Source organism: Borostomias antarcticus, assembly GCF_949987555.1.
Source record: "Borostomias antarcticus genome assembly, chromosome: 14".
In the NCBI taxonomy this organism is placed as follows: Eukaryota; Metazoa; Chordata; class Actinopteri; order Stomiiformes; family Stomiidae; genus Borostomias; species Borostomias antarcticus.
The window spans coordinates 25,220,527-25,231,425 of NC_140247.1; positions in this window are offsets into that span (position 1 = coordinate 25,220,527).

The following is a 10,899-nucleotide window of genomic DNA, read 5'->3' on the forward strand; positions in this document are numbered from 1 at the left end:
AAACTGCCAGTCCCCTCCCTCCTGTGTGTGTTGTGGATATTTGGTTGTAGTCCGACCACACCCTGCCCCGAGGAAAGGAGCCTGATCCTGTGCCTACCCTACACATCTGCTCCAATGTCAATATTGAGAGCAATGATGGCGGTGGCTCTCTTTCTAAACACACAGCCACACACAAACACAATGACACCAACCCCATCTGTTATTCTGGGTGACATGGCATCGAGAACTACAGATATACAATGTAGCCTATGGCCTGCTGTCATTTCATTTAATTTCGTGTTTCATTTAGCACTTTGGCATGACTCTAACAGACGCCTGTTGATCACGAGGAGCTTTAGTGTTCATATGTGGTCATGATCACAATGTTGGGCGTGTCCTGAATGTAGTGGAGGTAGAGAACGCCCATATATCAGATATTGCTTAAAGGTAATGGTAGAACTGATACAATCATGCCACACACGGCCTTCGACAGGAACATGTTGGCATGGTTTTATCTCAGGACTGAACCTTTAATTAAAGCTTTTTAATTGGAAGAAGATTGCCTTGGATTCGCTGCTTTGGTGCATTTGTTTACATTTACATTGTTTCACTTCACACTCCAGTCTGGGGATCCTGCACTCTCACCGTCGGAACAGACAACCTATTGTTTCATTAATACCAACTTCTCAACAACCCAGCCCTGCAATTACACATACCCACAAGTCTGAGCTGCCTCTACCTACGCAGGCCGTGGATCCCAGGCCATGCCTCAGCATGTGAGACATCCCCCCCTGTTTGAAGCAAAAGCCGCCTAAGCCTATGAACCGTCCAGCGACGATGCTGAGATTTCATGCTCAGTCATGTTGAACTGTAAGTCCACATTTTCTAAAAGTTTGTGGAATGATTGCGCTGCAGGCAGTTAATGCCAGCCATACCCGTAGTCATTCAACATACAGAGTGCTGTGCCCATTTGGCTATGATTAACCAATACAAATGGTAAGCCTGTTATAACAACAGGACAGAACAAAAGCAACAGGATATGAGTCACTGCTCTGACTGATTGTCTGTTTTTCATGGAGTTGCCTTAACAACCAAGGAGAAAGGGCTGAGGCCACACACACACCACACAAGGACCTAGCGAGTTCTGTCAATCTAAACACCACACCCACGCAGTTGGAGTTAAATGTTATGCCAGTCGTATTGCTACCCTTTTCCACAAATGTGTTCTTCGTCCGTTTCAGTTGATCTTTTCTTTTCTCATTCATTTGACTTATTTGGATTCCATCCTATCGGACTTAAGCGCGTTGAACTTTGATCCATTCAGGCCGAGAGAGAAAACTCAATTTCAATGAACTCAACACTGAACAATGTCTACTTTGTGTCTTCATTTACCAATGACTTCTACACACAAACGCCTCCCTATGGAGAGAAGGACTGTCTGCCTGTGAGGGGAACCTACCGCGTAGACATAGTACTAGTTCTCACATTAGCCCAGACCATTCTGTAATCTAATTTGACCAAGAGAATAAAGAAATACTCTGTCAATATTGTGTCAATACTCTGAACAACACGGTGTTCAGCTCAGATGCTGGGGGGTTCGGAGGGCATTTAACTGGCAGGTTGGGAGCGAACCAGGGAGAGAGAGTGGGACAACCCTCGCCGTCAGATTCCTGCAGTGCTGAATATAAGCCGTATGATCAGACACACTAATTAAGACGTCTGCCTGAAGTCTTGGGAGGCGCGACCGAGACAATCTCTCTGACTGACGGCCACACTGTTGACTTACTGCCACAGGCATGGCCACTGCCCATCTCCTCTGACTATCTTATAACTTGGTGCATTCTAGATTTGACAGACAGCAGTAGACATGTGAGAGAGTCTTCAGACATAGAGTCTTGAGACATAGAGAGTTTTGAAAGTCTTGAGAATTGTCACCCCTCAAAGCATATTTTTACCCTCTTCTTTCCTTCTGTCAAATTATTGAGATAATCTATTTGCTAGTATTTGGATTACGTATGTCTAGCGTTTGACTTGGAAAATGATGCAACATAGACTAGCATATTAGCACTGCAACTGAAAATTGTCTAGCAGCATGGCAAGCTCTTATAGCACAGCGCATAACCATATTAGAAACATAATTGCAACAGTCCGGCAGTGAACCCGCCATACCAACAGCAGAGTCGGGTAACGGTGACTCACTGACAAATCACTGATAGCTAAACTGTTAGCAGCTAGTATGGTACCACACTATACGCCACACTGCTCCGCAAGATAGCCTTCTGGGAGAGAGAGGAAGCAGAGGAAGAGATACTTTTTTTTTTTTTTTACAAAAAAAACCAGCTATTTCTAATGGAGGCTGGGTCTGCCTCATGTGCCACCTTCACACTCCATGTCTCTATCACTGAATAAACAGGGGGAGGTGTGAAAAGATTCTATCTGATGTTTCTTTAAGACCCAGAGGATTTGAAAGGAGATTTCTGTACTATAAGTCTGAGAGTGTGTATAAAGACGTATGTGTCAGGCGCTGGAATGTTGTTTATCCATATTCCCCTCAAACTGTCCCTGCCCTTAAAATATGCAGCGATTCTACACATTTCACATCCATACATTTTTACGTCCTCACAGCTTTCACAGTCTCGAACATCGGCCGTACAGGTCTAGTACCGATCTGTTTGTCTAATTATGACACTACAAGGGCAGGAAATTAGCAGGATTGCTGATGGCTTCGCTGTGGAATGGCGTCGTGGTAGGCCACAAACTAAAACATTAGCTAACACAATGACACCCTGAATCAGCTCACTGTAGGCGATGACACCATTCTTATGAAGAGGAGATTGAGTGAGAGCCTTGTGAATGTCGATGTAAATTCCAATGGGAGGATCTAGTCCCCTCAACTTCTTTATTGAAATATCTCTTTCACTTATATCATTTATTGTCCATAATCTGCAAATGTGTTTCTAGAGATAATTCCAGATTCTTTAGTGTTATTACATGAAATTAATCGAAAAACACACAAATATAAGACAGTTGTATTACATTGCTTCTCAAACAACAGATTGGCAATTCTCATCCCAAAATAGTCCAATCGACTCCACAAATACTGTATGTGTCACTTGTCTTTACAGATGGCACGGACATGTCTCATACCTGTTTAATCTAATTCTAGAACACAAACCTTTCATCTAGCACGTAGAAGCTGGAATTCCATTCTAGTCATTCCATGCTGAAAATAATTTACACTGAGAACAGGGAGATAACTGTATGGTGAGAACAGGGAGATAACTGTATGGTGAGAACAGGGAGATAACTGTATGGTAGAAGCCTGTCGGACTAAACAGTATTCATTCATCTTAAGAGCTCAACCACCCAACAATAAACAGATCGGAATGCTGCGTAAATAACTGTCGGCCTCCCTAGCGTTGTACAATGTCCTAGGACAAATTATGAGCCATAGTCCAATTAACACAAGTCAATAAATAGATTTTGGCCTTGCGTGTTTGAGAATATTTCAGAATGTGTGAAATGCCTTGGGGTAACTTAAGCTGCTTTCTAAAATAGCCTGTTTGACTAGCCAGTCCAAAACAACCAGAGGACAGTGGCTGGCCATCCTCTACACAGCCCCAGAGAGACTGGCAGAGACGACACAGGAGATACCATGACCTGTGTTTATGCCAGAGATGGTGCTTACCCACTGGCTGGCAAGTAACACCATAATCTCTCTACCTCCCTCTCTCCCTCCCTCTCTCCCTCCCTCCCTCCTCCCCCATCTCTCTCTCTCTCTCTCTCCCTCCCCCCCCTATGATTTACATTGTTCGCTGTTGTGCAATAGCGTATGGGTCTACTGTGTTCTATAAGTTCTATAAGACCTGGAACAGTTCTTAAATCTACACTGGAATCCACATCATCTATGTGCAAAAAAAACAAAACAGCCTAAATATTTGATCATGGACAGAGGCGACAGCAATCAAATCTGCAGTGTCAACGAGGGCCTCATCTAATTCTCGTAAGGATCAAATGGCGCTTTGGTCAACTGACTGATAGTAACACAATCTAAATCAGGCACTTCAGGACCATGACCGGAATACACATGCGGAGTGGATCAAAAGAGTGTGTTTCCCCACTCAAATGACCACGTGACAGCCTGACACATGAGCTGAGACACACCTGGCCGGCTGGGTTCCTTCGACAAAAACAAACCAACCGAGGGGCCAAAAGAAAAGGATGTGTGCAATTGTGCATTTTTGTTTTTCAGTATCGCTTCCCAAACGTCCCGGGGGCGTATCGTCACCGTACAGGAACGCTCGGGAAAACGAGGGAAGGAGAAAACCAGGGAAGGAGAAAACCAGGGAAGGAGAAAACCAGGGAAGGAGAAAATGAGGCGCTCTAACTCTCGAACAAGTCCTCGTGTTATTGTTGGCTCCTCCAGGTGTTTACAAAAGCGCAGTCTCACAGAGGGAGCGGAGAGCCAGCGGTTGTGTGTTCTCAACAACACTCCCTACAAGTGAGGGGGCGGAAAAAAACACTGTTACCCCCCCCCCCCCCCCCCCCCGATCTCCGATGTGAAAACCACCCCACTGCCACACCCAGCCCTCACTGTCTCTCTCTCTCCCCCTCTCTCTCTCTTTCTATCTCTCTCTCTCTCCCTGTTTCTCTCCAAACACAGTAGTCCCCCTTGACACAGAAAATGCATATTTTCCTACTCCCTCCCTCCTCCGGAGCTTTGTGATCTGCAGAACTATTTGGGCCGTCCTTGTTCTCACAACGTTGACGTATTCCTGGCAGCGGGTTCGGGGAGGGGCAGAGGCTCGCAGAGATCGGAGACAGAAGGAAAGAACATGAAGAGAGAGAGAGAGAGAGAGAGAGAGAGAGAGAGAGACAGGAGTGTGTGTGTGTGTGTGTGTATGTGTGTGTGTGTGTGTGTGTGTGTGTGCGTGTGCGTGCGAGAGAGAGAGAGAGAGAGGGGGGGGAGAGAGAGAGAGGGGGAGAGAAAGAGAGGGGGAGAGAGAGAGAGAGAGAGAGAGGGAGGGGGAGGGAGGGAGGAGGGTACGTAGAGGGCCAGATCCTGAGGAATGTGAGCCTACCAGACCAGGGGAGAGGGAGAGAGGGAACAAAATGAGCTACAGTAGGGAGAGACCAGCGTTTGAGCGGGCACTGTCATGACCAGAGCCTGGCTAGAACCGGGGTTATATGAAGCGGGGTTTCTACCGAACAGTCAATAGGCTGGGGATTCACATCTAATATCCACTGCAAAACTTAATTAAATAACAGCGCATACTTTTCCTTTTAATAAAATAAAACAAAATGACACATGCCCTTGAAGGACATGGCTCCTGGCAAGGACACAACCCTTGTTGTCTCAGAATCCTCCTTCTGTGTTTGCCTTATATCATGCAAAGAGCCCCGAGCATATTCCATCATTTGAGAGGGAGAATGTTTGCAAACGCGCTTGTTTATCTGAAATCATGTCATCTGATCATAAGACGTCTTATGTTCTGGGGATCATAAGACAGGGAGTCACCGCCTCAAGCAGAGAGCGCTGGGAAAGAACAATTAAACAATCCCTCCCTTCGTCTGTTTCTGCGCAGGGCCATTCCGAAGGGTGCACACTATCTGTAGTCAAAACCAGTACGCTCATCAAAATATGTGCAAAAGGCAACACAAAAAGTAAGGTAGGCCAAGAAAGGGTTGAAGAAAATGAAAAGAAGGGAGGAGGGAGAGAGAGAGGGGGGGGGGTGAAACCCATCAATCTATCCTTTCTTGTTTTCACTGTGCTCTGGTATGCTAGTGTGGTATATGAGAAAGGCTTCAGGGGATGTGGGGACAGCCAAGCAGAATGCCTGGGACAAGAGCTGCTCTGAGCTGTTCCATGACCACAGAAACATCTCAGGACACACCCCCTTCCTCTCCGTCTGCCGCCGACTACAAGAGCTGCGTTTGGTCGGGGTTGTTCCCTCTGCAGCCGAGTCCCGAGACAAAAAGATAAATCTAACGCAGCTGCTTGTGAATTCAACAGCGTGAACTGGGAGGGATTGACAGGCCATTTCGTAGTAAGGGGTGGGGGGTGCTGTGTCAAACAGGTGGTCAAGCCATTGCTGGGAGGGACTGCAGGGAAGGCATAGAAGACAGGGTAGGAGTGTCCGGTTTCCACAGGCAAGCCTTTCACAGCTGAACGGTGGTGTGACCTTCCACGTTCAAAGGAGGTTGCATGACAAACATGTTCCAGAGTCTGGCTTCAGGATCCCTCAAGAGTTTCTATTGACGAGGACGGTGGAATGTCGGTCAAAGACGACACCGGGCGTGAAAGCATATGATAGTGGAAGTGTTTGTGTTAATGTTGTGAGCGTTATTGTGTACCACTAGGGCCAGCGGCATCTCTTAAAGGAGTAGTAAAGGGAAAATGAATGTTTAACCCTGTTTTAAGGTTACTTATGATCATATACAATGGTTCAGATCAAAACGTTGACAAAGCTAGCATTTTCAAGAAAGTTGATAATTGCACTACCACCGTTTTGGTCATACAATGGATGTGGATGGGCATCTTGAAAAATCATTCAAAAACATGTTAAACTCTTGATTTCGCAATCGCATGAGGTTCTTTTTATATTAACTATTTTAATAACTCATATTTTAATTTACTACTTACTTCCGAATAAATGCTTGCAATTTAGATCAAACGAAAAATATGAGGGACCTATATGCCAGCTCTATAAATCTAAACTAGAAAACACTGCACTTACACATTCAAGAACTATACATCCTGACAACATGCATCATGGGTGGGGGACCACAGGTTCACTGCGCACTCGTTTACATTCAGTTTGGGTTGTTTTGTCTCTGTCATGATGCCATTGTCTTTGAAGATTATCTTAGAGTGGAGGACACTTACCGTGGGTCGCTCAGGCGAGGCCAAGGACTCTGAGACTTTGACTTCTGTTTCCTTGATATCTGTTGACAGGAAGGAACAAGGAGAGAGAGCAGAGAATGTGAATTAATCTCATCAATCGACTGGCTTAGTGGGTTTCCAAAGAAAATCCTTTGGGCAACACAAATAAACTTCACACATTATTATGAATATGATTCATCATACACCATTGGTCTCACACGACTAAGTAACGAACTGGAACAGCAAGTTCATTCAGAGAAGTGAGGGAACAAAGTGGAGAAACAAATTCCACTGATATGAAGCAGATCATCTGCCTTGTTTACATCCATGTAGGCCCTGTTCACCCAGTGTCCTGGGTGGTCCTATCAGAAGTGGACGGCTCTAAGTGCAGTTGTGAACGCACCCAATACGCATCGAGAACCTTCCAGATCCAATCACTCAGACCACATTCAGAGCTGGTCTGGGTCACATGCGGCTACATTCTTTTAGCAGTGTGTGTGCGCCAATGTGTCCTGGGCCACGTTGAAGGACTTCCTACTCAACTGACGTCCTCTCTGCATAAGCAGTTCCCAAATCACGTAACGTTTGTCCACGACATCTGACTTTTTTTTTGAAAAGCCCATATAGATATATTACAAGTGCATCAACCATCTTGGGCGATTTGGTTTGTTGTTTTGCTCTTGCCTCCCAACGGATAAAAACAACAACGCATTTGGTCTTTGTAAAGGGACATGATGTACGTGTTTATTTGCATGTGGAGCAGGGGGAGTGAGATCCAATCACAAATGGTCACTCAAGATGCATGTGGAGATGTGAACTGATGCACCAGGTGTGATCAAGGACATTTTGTCACAGTTTGTGTGGCTAGACGTACAGTAATCGACCTTTACCTCAAAGATAATTTCTTTATCAGTCAGAGAACACCAATGCCTCAATGATAAGCTTCAGTGGCTGAAGATATTGATGCAGGGTTGCAATCGTGGTAAGCACTCCCCTAAAGTAAATAAATGGAGCTACTGCTTGGTTCGCCTCCAACAATGCTGCTTTTCATGTCAACTGAATGAGAAGTGCTTCACCAGACCCAAATTTAGAGAAATTGATATCTGTGCAGTTTAGAGGAATTTAAACTATAAATACCTTCACAGTTAACACACTGCAGAGTATTATTTTGAAATATCATGGATTGCGCAGATTCTAGCGCTCTGTGTTTTAGAACAAATTTAAAACTAGTATGAGGAGATGATGTTGTTGCTGTGATGACTGCAATTTGAGACTAGTCTGTGCACCAAATATGTAATGTGGCCACCATACCATAGTCCCCATTCCATTGAGAATGCTCTTCACTCAACATGACAAGGATTCAGGGCAGAGGTCATTTGAATTGCCCCAGGTGCAAAACTTACTATATTTAAATCATAATTTGAAAGGCACAGTTTAAAGTTTTCATGTACTGTGGCAAATGTCAAATGTCTCTCAAACTGTTTTCTTTAGGAGGTTATGCAAAGACCTTCTGCACAAACACCAAAGAGCCAACGGTTGCCAAGGTTTCTAAGGTGGTGTGGTGTTCGCCAACGTTAGTAAATGTCTGTGCCAAGATATACACAGGTCAGACGATTGAGGTACAATAATAATACATTTTGAATACATTTTATTTGTAATGCACTTTGCAAACAAGGGAATGCTTGAATCTAAATAGTATATGCAATATTTTACCTAACTATCAAATATATAATTGAGCGGAAGTTCATAGTTCAGATTTTAAGAAGTTTTCCTCTCAGGCTATGAATCAGATGAGGAGCTGAGTCAGAGACTCAACCTGACACGTCTGAGGGTGAAGAAATATTTGATTTTTGAACTGGACCGTTGAGATCTGAAATCCGGGAAATGCTGGCTGTACTACGACACTGATGGTTACCATTTCTAAGGGCATAAGATCTGCAAGTGGAGTTGACAAAATAGCTCTTAAGGTTTGTGGCATAATTTTCAGGATTTTAATGTAAACTGTTTTCAAATGAAATAGACCCATAGTTTCATTGGGCAACCTTGATAACAATTGCCTCAGTTTGACAGAGGCTGAATAAAAATACATAGATATGTTGCAGGTTAAGTGTTTCCTATCTAAAATACTAGTCTATATATATGAGGACCATTTCAACCTTTGACCCAGGAGAGTATTGAGAAACAAAGGTATTTTCCCCTGAGTACTTACGAAACTAATGAGAGGGGATGTTCGAGGAGGTGTGTGCTCACGACAACTTTCCTCAGAGAAATTCTTAACAACTGTTATTAAAGTCCCCTCCCTCTGTGGCTGTGTACATGCCCTGAACATCACATTACTCCAGAGAAAACAGTGGCGAATTACTATGTTTACAGCCACCCTTAATGATGTTGGTGTGACCCTTTAAACAGTTAACTTATCAGCAAGGGTGTAATTCAGGAGATCCATTTTGTAAACTTAAAAAAGGGAAGATTTTTGAAACATCTAGCAAAATGTTGAAATCCTTGGCAGGGGAATTGTTGAAAACCCTGCTACATTCTAATATATATCAGTCGACAAACAGGTTTAACAAATTGCCGCTTCAAACATAAACTGCTGGCACTCTTTCTAACTTCACACCCTTGAAATAAGGCTGTGTTTGATATATCAGGCGTTGAGGTTGAGAAAGTATCCCTCCATTGGACAGTTCATTCTTACCTGTTGAAAGTTGCAGAACCCACGCAAAGCATTTCACTGATAAATGTCCTATGTGGCCAGCTGGATATGCAACACCAGGACAAGATGCAGTCGTTTTTCACTATAATACTGGTCAGTTATTTCATACCCTCGCTCCCTTAATTGTGTTGCGGTTGTGTTTGAGCCTGGGCTGTTACCCTTACTGAAATAGATAGGGCACCGGCGTGATAAATGCCAGGCAGTACGTGGTTGTGTCACTGTGTTTGCGGAGGGAGACGCAGACCGTGGCAGCTGTGTACACTCGCAGACATCGCAGGCTGTATTAATTTGGTCGTCACGTGGGTACAGATCAACAACACTGATAAGCTCTCACAGGAATTTAATAAACACGGGTGTGCTTTGTAAAGTAATCTGGACAAACTGAAACACACAGGTGAGATTCAGCTTTGATGGTCAGTTTCATGTCTGTCTGCAAACATTTTAGACAAGATAAATGGCTCTGGGGATATTAGTAATGTAACTGATACTGTATCAATGTTGACATGCATTCACCTGTGCGTATGCCTGAGAGGTTAATTATACTGAATGTGGTTTTTAATATCTGCTTTTCATCTCAGCAGCGAAAAAACTGCATTTTACTTTTAAATCCCTAGTGTTATTGGTTACAGATGTATTTTCCAACTTGTACTGTTAGTTAAAGATACAAATAAGAAGATTCCAATAGTCGATGCAGTGCAAGGAAACTAAAGTCAGGTTGAGGCTTGAACCTGACTCATATCTAAGGGTAACATCAGAAGATAAACAGTGCAGCCCCACACCACTGTTTTGACCATCACAATGAACTCCCACACATACCACACACAGGCGCACGCACATACACATACACACACAAACACACACACACACACAAACACACACACACGCACACACAGCTAAGTGGGAATAAAGCAGCGCACACCCGTATAGAATACTAGATCCAAACGTGGTTGGAGTCTGGAGAATTACCCAGCCACAGCTTTGCAAAGAGGGGGTGGGTGGGGGGGGAGCAGCGTTGAGGGGAACAGGCCAGGGTGCGAGCGGAGCAGAGCTCAGCCCCACCCAGAACTCCAGGCACACACATTCCTTGATAGGGCCGACAAGCCAGCTGGACAGGAGCCCAGCCTCTCCCCGCAGTGACTAACTCCAGAGAAATGTTCTCACTCTCCTTCAGCTCCCCAACTCTCTACTGAAGTCTACCCCAGACACCCTCGGCTCTAACAAAGACACACTTTGCAAGTCAGCACAGAGCCATACCGACACACAACAGGCGTCACCTTTTGTCCCTTCACGGGATTATGCAACCATCACCGCCATCATTGCTCTT